This window comes from Triturus cristatus, chromosome 11 (genome assembly GCF_964204655.1).
Source record: "Triturus cristatus chromosome 11, aTriCri1.1, whole genome shotgun sequence".
Taxonomy (NCBI): domain Eukaryota; kingdom Metazoa; phylum Chordata; class Amphibia; order Caudata; family Salamandridae; genus Triturus; species Triturus cristatus.
In genome coordinates, this window is record NC_140594.1 from 768671833 (window position 1) to 768684892 (window position 13060).

Genomic DNA, 13060 nt, shown 5'->3' on the forward strand with positions numbered 1-13060 from the left:
TTATGATGTTGCTTTCCAACAGGCTTTCCATGTTGGGCTTTCTGACATGGAAAGCCTGTCGGAAAGCGACTTTGGGAACCCCTAGCAGGGCCCCATTCCGTCTGCGGCCTATGGTTGTGGGACGGGTAAATCCCTGCACCGTGTGGCAGGATTTACAGTAACTCCCATTTCCCTATGGGAGCTTGTGCTACGGCCGGTTTCCAACAGCATAGTAAAATATATATTTTTGAAAATATATTCAAATACATTGTTTTCTGTACAACTATTAAAAAACATGGTATCTATTCAATGCAAAAAATATAATTTTTGTTTTTAATTAATATATTTCAAAATTAATAATAAAATTGCAATAAGTATTTTTTCTTCAAAATAAAAATATAAAATAATTATAAGTGTATTGTGTTCGTCTAATACTTATTAATGTAAAAATACTGATGACTTACAAATGTTACGCTATTTTACCATACCAATGCCGAAACTACTTTTACAAAGTTTTCAATACTACAAACATAATACATTCTAGTCCCACTTTACTACAAACATAGTAAACACATATTTGTAACACTAAAGGCCTGATTATTACCCTAGCTCAGTGGTTCCCAAACTGGGGTCCGTGGACCCCCAGGGGTCCGTGACACATTCCCAGGGGGTCCGCAGGCAGCAGTTTTAAAAGCAATGCAAAGTTCCTTGTATAAACAGCAGTTTTTGGACAGCAATAAAAGTGTCAAGATAACTCTGGTGATTAATGTACCTGCTGGACAGAGATGGGGGGTTTGTCCAGTGGCAGCTTAGGAAGCCCAGATGGTTAATATGCCTGCTGCAAAGAATGTCTACCATGCATTTAAAAAAAAAAAACAACAGTATTTTGTTTTGTGCATAGCTCAGTCAGTTCCTGCTTTTGCCACAGAGACTCTTTTGTTATTATGCAGTTCACAAGTTCCAATCGCATTTAGCACAGTGAGCTATGAACTGGCATCAAAGAACTGCAAGCAAACTGCATGGTACAAGTTAGTAAGTTATGCTTTTTCCCAGTCTTTCATTATCCCGATGCTGCTAAAAAGGTTTGTTTGGGTAGAAATAAATCCTTATTTTTAAAGTCAATGCTAACCCCTGTGTTATGTTCTGTATCCTGAGTTTGTGCTTCTCCAGACCAAGCACTCTTAAAAAATGCCTACCAGTATGGATGACTTGTGAATCCTACACCTTGTAGTCCCCTTTGCCTTATGTAACATTTTCTAGTCACTGATTTATAGATGTATGATTCATTGTCTCTGTATGTGTGTGATGTAGAGTGCTCTAACAACCTACAGTGGTATGAGAGGTGCTATAAAACAAGTTAAATACATGTGACAGTGGGGCTATGGGGAGATGAGAGGCACTGTTGGAGGGTAGTAGTGAGGCAATCAATGAAGATTGACAAAAGATTGTTGTATGCTGGTGCATAGTAAGGTCATTATTTCAATTCAATATATGACAAATGTGTTGTAAAATGCACCATTTTCCCCAAACTTTTCTTGGGGGAGAGGCCCCCAATGCCAACATTTGCCAGAGCAGCTTTAAGTTTCCAGACCAGCCTTGGCAGGAGCAGGAGCCCCGGGCTGTGAAATAAAACCAAACAATGAAAAGTTAGTCGCGAGATGCAGCACCAACCGTCCCATTAGGATTTTTCTATTTTTGCAAATATTTTTATATAAAAATACTAAAATCTTTAGTAATTTAAGTCTAGTCTTTTTTTGATGTGCAAACGTGTGTTTTTATTTTCTTCGTATTACAGTTTTAATGTTTGACATTTAAATCATACAAATTGCCTGGGGATCCCCGGCTGCCAGTAGTGACTCAATGGGGGTCCTCAGGAGTGAAAAGTTTGGGAACCACTGCCCTAGCTGTCTGAGGACTGCCGTAACTTTTTGACGGTCTGATTGCACGCATACCTGGTAATCTGACCACCGGAATCCAATGCGGACGGGGAGACCGCCTCCAGCGGCAGTCATAGTTGGCAGTGCCAGCATGGGCCCCGCTGTGGGAATTATGACTTTCCACCGACCTTTAAATGGTGGGGACACCGCCATGAAAAGTTTGGTGGAAAGGCAGGTAAAGGGCCACAGACAGGGTGAATAAGCCATTGTGGACTGAGGCCGCAGCCCATGTTGCACTCCCCTATGCCTGCACTGTTGGTGTGCACAATGTTGTCATGCACAACATGGTGCATAGAAGCAGTGTAATGACTTGCAGAGCTGAAGCATATCACAACACACTGCCAGCCCCCGCGTTGATGTTGTAATCTGGCAGTCAGGATGCTGCTGGCTTGACAGCGTATTCCCGACTGCCCTGGGCAGGTGGTCCTCCTGCCAAACTCATATTCAGGCCCTAAATAGATAAAATTCACTATTCCCACTGTAAAAGAACTTACCACTAAGAAGGTTTTGGACACTAAAATGGTTAAATGTAATGTTCCCACTCCAAGATAAAGTTAGTCAGGGAAGGTGTTGGACACTAAAGGGGCAACATTTACTATTGGCACACTAATTTAACTTAACTCAGGAAAGGTGCTGGACACTAAAGAGACAACATTGACCATTCCCACTACAATATAATTGATATCACAGAAGGTTTTGGACTCTAAAAGGATAACATTTGCTATTGACACTACAATATAGAATAAGTCAGGGAAGGTGTGGGACACTAAAGAGGCAGCATTTACTATTAGTACTCCAATTTAACTTAACTCAGGAACGGTGCTGGACACTAAAGAGACAACATTGACCATTACCACTGAAATACAATTCATTTCAGGGAAGGTTTTTGACACTTAGGGGCACATGTATAAGAAAGTGGTGGAGCACGGGTGAGCTCCAAAAATACACGGTGCTCCGTCACTTCTGAAACGCAGGTATGCACCGTATTTACAATACTACGGTGCACTCCTGCATTGCTCCCTGCTCTAGCGCTACATTCAGCCGCCTAGCACCATCACAGGAACCCTTGCCCCATTGAGCAAGGGTGCTTGCATTGAGGGAATGATTGTTTATGTTCAGGAAGGTGTCCCTTCCTGCACATAAACAATCCAGAATGGCGGTTTATAACTTCTATGTGTGCTGCTTTGTGCAGCACACATAGGAGTCTATTACACTGCCGTCTGTAAATTACGATGACTGATTCGGATAGCTGTTCTGATTCGGACATGAAACAGATGTCGAAATCTGACTTTGGGGGCCCGTAGCAGGTCCCACTTCACCCTGAGATCTCAGGTAGAGGTTCGTGGGGGTACCCATGGGACCCCCCCCTGTTAAACCATGTACAGTGTGGCAGAACCATGGGGTGCCCATCACAGGATGCATGATATTCCCCAACAACTCCTTTTTTCAATGGGAGCCTGTGTTCTCGTTCGGAACACAGGCTCCCATTGAAGTCAATGGGAATCCGACGAACCATGTTAAGAAGCATCATAATCGGTCGGTTGAACTCGCAGAACCCAATTCATTCTGAGGGTCACCTTCCTGCACATAATATTCCCACTCCAATCAAACTTAACTCAGGGAAAGTATTGGACACTAAAAAGGCAACATTTACCATTCCCACTACAATAGAATTTCTCTCATGGAAGGTTTTGGAAACTAAAAGGCTTAACATTACTTTTCCTACCCCAATTTAAAATAAGTCAGGGAAGGTGTTAAACACTAAAGGGGCACCATTTACTATTTCCACCCCAATATAACTTAACACAGGGAAGGTGCTAGACACCATAGAGGCAACATTCACCATTCCCACTGCAGTACAACTTATCTTATGGAAGGTTTTGGATACTAAAGGGGTTACATTTACTATTCCCATTCCAATATAAAATAAGTCAGAGAAGGTGTTGGTCACTAAAGGGGCAACATCTACTATTACCACACCATTCTAACTTAACTCAGAAGTTGCTGGACACTAAAGAGGTGACATTGATCACCGCAATAACACTTACCTTAGGGAAGATTTTGGACACTAAAAGGGTTAAATTTACTATTCTCACTACAATATAAAGCAAGTCCCGCCACACTAAAAAGTTAACAAACATCTTTGTAAAATTCTATTAAAAAACCTATGTTTTCCAAATAAAATCAAACATCATAAATTAAAATTTTTATTATACATACAATTTCTAAAATATATTTCATACCAAATTGGCTAAAATATGCATATATGAATATGTTCAACACACTACAATATTTTAAAACACCATCAATTTAAAAAAAAAAAAGTCATTAATAAGAAATAAAAATAATATAGTTTAAAAAAATGTAAATACATAACATACTGCATAATAATATTTGTAAAAAGTTATAATTAACCCCTTCCATGCTCATGACGGAATGGTTCCGTCATGAGCATCGGTTGAGCTGTGCTCATGACGGAACCGTTCCGTCATGGCCCCGCCCGCGCTCGAACCCTTCAGCACCGCGGGGGAATTCCCGCCGCGCTGAAGGGGTTAAAAAAACACATAGTAATGTATTAATGTTTTTATTTTTCATATATAAAAACAATATGGGGCTTATTAAGATGTTTGACAGAGTTGCCTCCGACACGCATTGTATCAAACTTGGGACCAACTGACCTCCGGTCGGCGGTTCCGACCACCTGATTACGATGTGAGTGAACACTGTTCGGTCGCATGCTAACTTTTCTCTATGGAAGCTGGTGTTACGGCTGTAAACCAGCTGTAATACAGGCTCCAATAGAGAAATGGGTGTGTGCGTATAACCCTGCACCATGTGGCAGGCACACCATGTGCCTGCCACATAGTGCAGGGTTTTACTGGGGGTACCCTCTGTACCGCCTCCACCACCAGCCGTAGACCGCGGAGGCAAGTATGCCTTGTTAGGGGCCCCAAAGTCGCTTTCCAACAGCCTTTCCATGTCTGAGAGGCTGGCACGGAAAGGCTGTGGGAAACCGACATCGTAATCCCGATGGCGGAAATACCGTCCCTAGGTGATTGCGGTGCGGTTCCGATTGGCCAGAAGATGCAGAGATCCGGTCGGTACTGCATCGGAATGACCGGTCGGAATATGTTCTGACCACGGACATCATAATCCGGTGGTCGGACCGCAATCGAACTTGTCAGCCGGAAAGCTTCTGACTAACGGTCGGAGGCTCTCCAACCAACGACATATTCGGCCTCTATATCAAAATATTTGTAAAAGTATTTTTTAGCTAAATCATTTTTTTTCTATTTTTATGATATACAAATTTCAAATATTTTTTCCATCTTTATAACATTAAAAACCAATTACATTTTACATTTTTGAAAAGGTAGATAAAACAATTATAAAAAATATATAAAATGCTAAAACAGATAATAATATTTCATTAAATATAACATATTACTTATTAGAAAATGGAAAGTTTTATTTTTTAAATTACAATTTTTTTTTTTAGTTTTTATAAATATACAAAATACAATTATATATATTTCATATTTTTTTTCAAGAATTCAAAATCTAATTTCTTTTTTGATAATTCTAATTCTTCAAAAATATTGCAAAATGTCCACACCCTTATCCACTATAAATCCAACATCCCACTCCCAAATATTTTTTTTTTTTTTTTTTTAAATAAATAATTACACATCTAAAAATATAGACGAATAAATATTTTTTTTTAAATACTCCCCACTCTTATCCCCAACAAACCCAACATCTGGCTCTTAAAAAATTTATTTTATAAAAAAAATGTACAAAATAAACATTACAAAATGTACAGTGATACTTAATTTTATAAAATACTACCCACCCTTATCCCTTTAATACCAATATCCTACTCCTAAAAATTATTTTCATTAAAAAAAACTATTCAAATAAACACACAAAATTAACACTAATACATTATTTTTAAAATACTTTGCACCCTTATCCCCTATAAACCCAACATCCTGCCCCTAAAAAATATAATAATACTAAATAAAAAAAGTTAAATAATTAAATGGCAAAAAAAAACATTCTTAAAAAAACTAAATTACTAAAAACGTAATAAACATTACAATAAATAAAAAAACATAGAAAAAGAAAAATTCAATATATTACACACTATTCATACTAAAAAACAATATTATGAACAATAAACTACATCGATATTAAGTACAACACCTAAACCAATATTTTTGACAACGATATGAAAGACAACTATATTTATGTGTCACATTATTCTTGCCAAGATATTTATGTTACAAAATATTTTTCAATCAACATTTTGTCTGAATACCGCAGGTTTATTCAAGATGGAACATACAAAATAAGATTACAAGCCATTTGCTTTTTCTAAAACGTACAGTGGATACTCTTTTTCTTTCTCTTGCACTGCACCTAAATCTGTGATTTCATTCTCTTCACTGTTGGACTCAGGGGGGCAGATTTACAAGAAAGTGACGGATCTGTAGAGATGCGTCACTTTCCCTGCGCCACCCTGAGAAAACCTTGCGCCACCATGGATGCGCCGTATTTACAATACGGCGCACCATGGCACAAGGATTGACAGACGCGTCCGAAATTCTGGCGCATCTGTTGGCACAAAAGTCACGCATTGCTGGAGTTGTGTCGCAAGCACGACGCAACTCCAGCAATGCATGGGGAGGCCTATGCTCATTGTGCTGCATCACTCCTTACGCCTGCTCCAAGCAGGCATAAGGTTTTGACACAGTGGCGTCCTAGAAGTGGCGCAGTGAAATCTTGTAGATTTCACTGCGTTACTTCTACGAGGCTTTTTTGCGTGGGAACGCCCACCCTGCAGACATTATCACTGACGCAGGTATAATGTGACGTAGGGCCTTACAATGTGACTCATCTCCCTAGATGGGTCACGTTGTAAATGGGCCGCATTTTTATGACACCGCTGCGTCACAAAAAGTGACACAACGGCAGCGCAAAAGTGACGCAAGGGGCTTGTAAATCTGCCCCAGGTTACATTCTTTTGGAGATGGTAGGTCACATAAATTACTGTTGTGATGAGTATTTTGACATTTTATGCGTTGTTTGGGTCTATATGTTAGTGACTATATGGCTACAGTATTTATGAAAGTATTCAATGCATGCAGTGATTTAGCTGCACAAATGCATAATAACTGTTTAAATGAGCTCAGTGAAAACCATTGTTTTCAGATATAATTGTATACGCAGCTTTCCATTGACATATTTGTTAGTTTAGTTTCCTTAGAATAATCACTTTATTTGAATCTTCATAAATCAGGATTGCATCTAAGTTGTCCAGAATACTTACTTTTCCCCCACTGCTCCTCTTACTCCGTTTGATTTGTGATCCACATTCAGTTTCTACTGACTGTATATTGATTCTGAATTCTATAATTCTTTGAATGTGCTAGGAACGGACAAAGATATCTATTTATTTTTCGCATTAACTTTTGTGGTTCTTGTGTTTATAAAGATGTCTATTGTCACTAAAACAGCATAATTTTGGCTCCACCCTTTTATGTTTTTACCATGCCATATATACATCAACATGGTCTTATGTATTTGTGTGATTTAATCTCATTAACTTAATGTGGTGCACTTGAACAGATATAGAAAGTGTATTTACTGTATGATACTGACATTTATATGAGTGTGCATACTAATGTTTTCCTTACAGTGTCATTGAATTGCAGTTCTCAATTATATCTGCATTTGTGTGGTTCATAAAATATGGTTAACCATATTCACTTGACCAAAGGCCTTAGCATTTGAATCTTTGGGGCCTATTACGATCTTGTCCGGAAAGCATTCATTCCGATTCGGTCCCGCAATGCTTTCTGGACGACTCAGATTGGGTGAGTCCGGCCGAGCGATTTGGATGTATCTGGATGCTTCCGGATACGATTCGGTCTGACTCCCGTTAACATCAATGGGAGCCTGTGTTCCGAACGAGAACACAGGGTCCCATTGAAGAAAGGGGTGCCTGGGGAACACCTTGCAACCTGTGCCTGGCACCCCATGGTGCCGGCCACACTGTGCATGGTTGGAAAGGGTGGGTCCCTTGGGTACCCCCACGGACCCGATTTAGAAGACCCCAGGTGATGGGGGCCTGCTACACACCCCCGAAGACAGATTCCGGCAGCCAATTCCTTTTGGAGAAATCGAATTGAAACAGCTGTCCAAATCGGTCATCGTAATCGCTCGCTCGGAAACCGTGGCCATAGAGCTGTACGATTTGGCTCCAAAAGATGCGTTTGTCCAAATGCCTTTCAAACTGATTTGGATAGCCCAACCGGTTTACAGGCTTCGTAATCGGTCGTTGGAAACTGTGTACGATTCGTTTGGAAACAAGGGTTCTGAATCGGAACCGGTAATTCTGAATCCTTTTTGGAGCCCTTCCGAATGGGATCTTAATCGGCCCCTTAATGTTCAACCTTCAACGTGAACGTTTGCTTGGGTTGCAATGTTTTTCTCACCTCTGCAGGTGCATTCGTATGATTGTATCGTTAGAGATAGGCACATTGTGTATGAGAGATCATGAGGCTCTGGAGTAGTGCTTTGGGGAGGATGAGAGATGCTAATGAACAAAGTGCAGACCACTGTACGTGCTGTATCTGGAGATGGAAGGAATCGAAAGACATTCTAATGTGCGGAAAAGCGAGTTCAAGTGTGGTTGACAAAGTTTTACCGTGAGAAGGTGGACGAGCTATGAGACACATGTTCTTTGTGGGTTTAATTGATGATCATATCTTAGCTTCAGGCAGATTCCCTTTAGACTTACAGGGGTACAGACTTTTTTGCTCTTTCTCTGTTGTGTGGCTTTATGCTATGCACTACTTCTGATTTTGGAGAACTTCCACAGAAGTCTCTGCAATGCTGACACATTCCCGCTTTAACTCCTGCAGTTAATGTTAGGGACGTTAATATTTAAAGCCTGGAGCTCCTTACCAGCGAAAGTTATAGGTTTGATACTCTCTCGGCCAGGGGTCCTGGCGCTCGGTGCGTTCCGGACGTGGATGAGTCTAAACGGGCTCGTCTTCAGCATGCCAGCGGTGTGGAAGAACAATTAGCTGCCTTAAATGACCCTCCACATCAGGGAGCATGTCCGGAAACCAGCGCTGTATGCGTGAGTATTAAAACAAGTGGGGGCAAACTAAAAGGTGCAAAACTGTGATTCAGCTACCCTGCAGACCTTCACAAGCTTCAGAGTGAGGAGCTGAGACTGATAAAGCAATACAAATGAATGAAAGCGTGCAAAAGTTATAACATAAACAGATTAAAACAGGGAATCACTCCATTCTAAGATGGCGCCCAGCCTAAGGGAGCAAGGCACCTCCCGAAACCGGCAACACAGGTTGCATACAAGGAAATAATGCACATGGAGATCCAGTCGTGCTCAACTAGATCTGAGCGGACGGCAATTTGCTGCCTGAAATGTCCCTCCATGTCAGGGGGCATGTCCGGATACCAGCGCTGTAAGCGTGAATGTTAAAACAAGGGGAGCAAACTAAAAGGTGCAAAACTGGGTGCAGCAACCCAGCAGACCCTCAGAAGCTCCCCTGTGAGGAGCTGATACTGGTAAAGCACTACAAACAAAAAATAGCATGCAAAAATTAAAACTTAAACAAATTAAAACAGGGAATCACTCCCTTCTCAGATGGCATCCAGTCTACAGAAGTCAAGCACCTCTCAAAACTGGCAACACAGGTTCACTACAAGGAAATAATGCACAGAGCAATCCAGTCATGGTCAACCAGAATGACAGTGATGAGTGTGAAGTGGAGCATGAATGTCTCGAGCTTACTAAACTATGCACCAAACAAAGATCAGATATAAAAGATGAGCTACTGCCTAAAACTGATTTTGCATTGTTTGTGAGTGGCTCATGTTTGTGAAACCAAGAAGGAAATGTACGAGCTGCCTATTCAGGTTGAACGGTTTCGCGAGTAGTTGAAGCTTTTTGGCTCCAAGGAGTGCTTTCCGCACAAGTGGCTGAATTTATTGCTCTTACTAGAGCATGCTGTGTCTCTGACCAGCAGAGAGTGGCTATTTTCACTGATAGTCAGTATGGCTTTTGTGTCGTTCATTACTTTACACAGTTATGGCCCCACAAGGGGTTAATGACGTCTTTGGGGTCACCTATCCAAAATGGAGAGCAAGTTCGAAAGCTCCCTGAAGCATTTCAGATTGCAGTCGTCAAGTGAGCTGTTCATTGTAAGGGTGATGATTATGTAACTGTTGGCAACAGATATGCTGATGACATCGCGTAGTACTGTGCTCACAATGTAATGGTGAATACACTAATGAGGGGACAGACAAGATCAACAACAACCTTTTGTTGATGACAACTGATTCATAGGAGGAAGTCAAAAGGCTTCAGGAAGAAGTATCAGAGTCAGAACAGCAGAGTTGGGTTAATGCTTGTTGTGTCAAGAATGATGAGGGTGAGATTTGGGTTTCACGAGATGGATGATCTGTCTTGCAAATAGTCTTTTGCCCTCCATAGCGAGGCATTATCATGGCCCAACTCATGGTTGGAAGGATTCCATGGTCAAGTTTTTCAGACAGACTTGATTCAATCCAAGGTTTAAATTGATGGGGAAGCATTTTGTCACATATCTGTTGTGTGTCAACAGAATAACATAGGGAAAATAACTTCAGTGACATTTAGTTACATATGGAGATCAGGAAGTCCATTCAACAGGATACAGTTGGATTTCATTGAGGTGCCAATGTGCAGTGGGTTTAGGTACGTCCTGGTTGTTGTGTCCATCTTTCATGATGGGTGGAGGCATACCCGATTAGGAGGAATGACAGTCTCACAGTAACAAAGTTGATTTTGAGGGAGTGCATTCCGAGGTTTGGCTTCCCGACTTTTATGGAATCAGACCGAGGCACTCCCTTCAACAATGAAATCTTGAGGATGCTGTGTGCAGTTTTACAAGTTCAACAGAGACTGCACTGTAGCTATAGACCTGAGGCTTCAGCCCTGGTGGAGCAGATCAATTGGAATTTAAAATCCTGACTTTCAAAAGTATGTGCTTCTGTGCCTTTCAAATGAGCTGATGTTTTGCCACTTGTGTTGAGGTGCCTATGCAGCATACCTGATCATAGGACAGGATTGTCCCTCCATGAAATTATCCTGAGCAGAGCAATGAGATTTCTAGCTGTGCCTGCAAATGTACTTGTAAACATTACTGATGATCTGATACTTCACTGCTGCAAGGAACTGGCTGACGTGGTGCATTCTGTGTCTCATCAGGTTGGAGCCACCACAGCCCTGCCACATCAGGAGCAGTGCCATGACCATCATCCCAGAGACTGGGTGCTAGTAAAAAATCATGTCCAAAAGAGTTGCCTGGAGCCCTGCTGGAGTGGTCCTCTACAGGTGATTCTGGTCACTACAACTACTATGAAGTGTGAGGTCTCCCTAACTGGATGCATGCTGCCCAAACTTGCCGAGTTCTGTGCCTCCTTGATGGTGTAACAGTACCTCTTCCAGAAGTACTGGTGGTGGTCGAGAGACTACGGGAGCAAGTTAGTCAAGCTGTAGGGAGCCAGCAAGAATCTTTAACAGCACTTGATTGGCCTCAGGGGGGTTGTGCAGAGTCAGTAGCTGAAGCTGGAGAGTCTAATCCTGTGGTTGTGACTGAACCAGACTCAGACCCTGAGGAAGAGTCTAGTGCTTTAGAACCATGTGTGGCAGCAGGAGAACATTGACCTAGAAGCCAGAAGAGAGGTAAAATGTTTCCGCAAGGAAAAGGTGGTCTCTAGGCTATTCCGGAAGATACTGGGGATTCTGATCTGAATGACAGAGGAGGTGAGGGGACTATATTCAGAAGATTAAAATGAGCTAGGGTGCCCTGTCAGAGGTATTCTTCCCCTAAATAGACTTACCTTGCTGCAAATGACAGATGGAGAGAATTCTGGGAATTCTGGGATAAGGGTGAAGATTCAACTGAAAATCTTGGAACTTGATCTTCTGTTCGATCTTACTTTTGAAATTCCTTTGTTGCTAAGATTAAGCGCCTTGAGACGTTTTAACCTGGATGTGATCAAATTTAATTTCCTGGATGTGAGTGAATTCCCTGTGTTAGTAAATGATCTGAGACCTTTCATTCTGGAACTGATTGTCAATGAACTTGAAACGTTTATTGTCGGAGACATTTAAATAGACTTTTTAGCTAAAGTAAGAAGTGTGCCAAGGTTCGAGTCTGCTGAAAAAGTGTAAGGTTGTAATTTAAAAGAACATGGAGTAGGATTAAGGAAGTCTCAGGAAGATTTTGTAAATAATCAAGTTATTGCATACTGCATGAACTCTGGTTTTGCCGTTCGTGCAGGAGGAAATCTAAAAAGAGGACACTGCTGCTGCTATGTTCAATCCAATGGTTCGCTGTGGAAAAGTAATAGAAGCCAATATTAATATTAATAGACATAGGTAAATAATAACAGTCACAATAATATTTTGGGTTGCAGTACTGATCAATTTGCTTGTAGGATTATATCCATCTACATTTAATTCAGTAGATACTAAGGGCCTGATTAAGAGTTTGGCGTGAGGACCTCCAGCCTTTAGGGGTGGAGGTTCATGGAATGCCGCCAAGCTGGCAGCATCTCACCTGCCGCAACACGAGTTCACCATGGGGCTGGCGGTGTGTGTCTGGCAGAGACATGATGGTGGCACGCTTTGGCTCAGCTTCTGAGCCTGAAGCCATTGCTTGCTATGCTGCACTGTTTCCTTGCAGCATGTTCTGCAGAAAGTGCATATTTTGATTATTGTATGTTTTATTTTTGTCGTTTTGCTCTTGTTTGGTTTAGATAAAGATTATTTATTTCTCTAAACTGGTATGGTGTCCATTTGTAGGGTTTTCACTGCATTACTATATGTGTGCTCAAAAGCTTTACACACTGCCTCTGAGATAAGCTTGCCTGCTCATGCCAATCTACCAAGGGGCTGAGCAGGGGTTGACTAAGGGCGTAATTCCCTTACCCTGACTAGAAGCAAGGGTTCATACTGGGACAAAGGTGCAAACCATTGCCAACTAGAGACCCCCATATCTAACAGAGCGTATATAGAGTTAGAGGAGAGTCAGAGTAAAGACCATGGCAACTAAAAGATC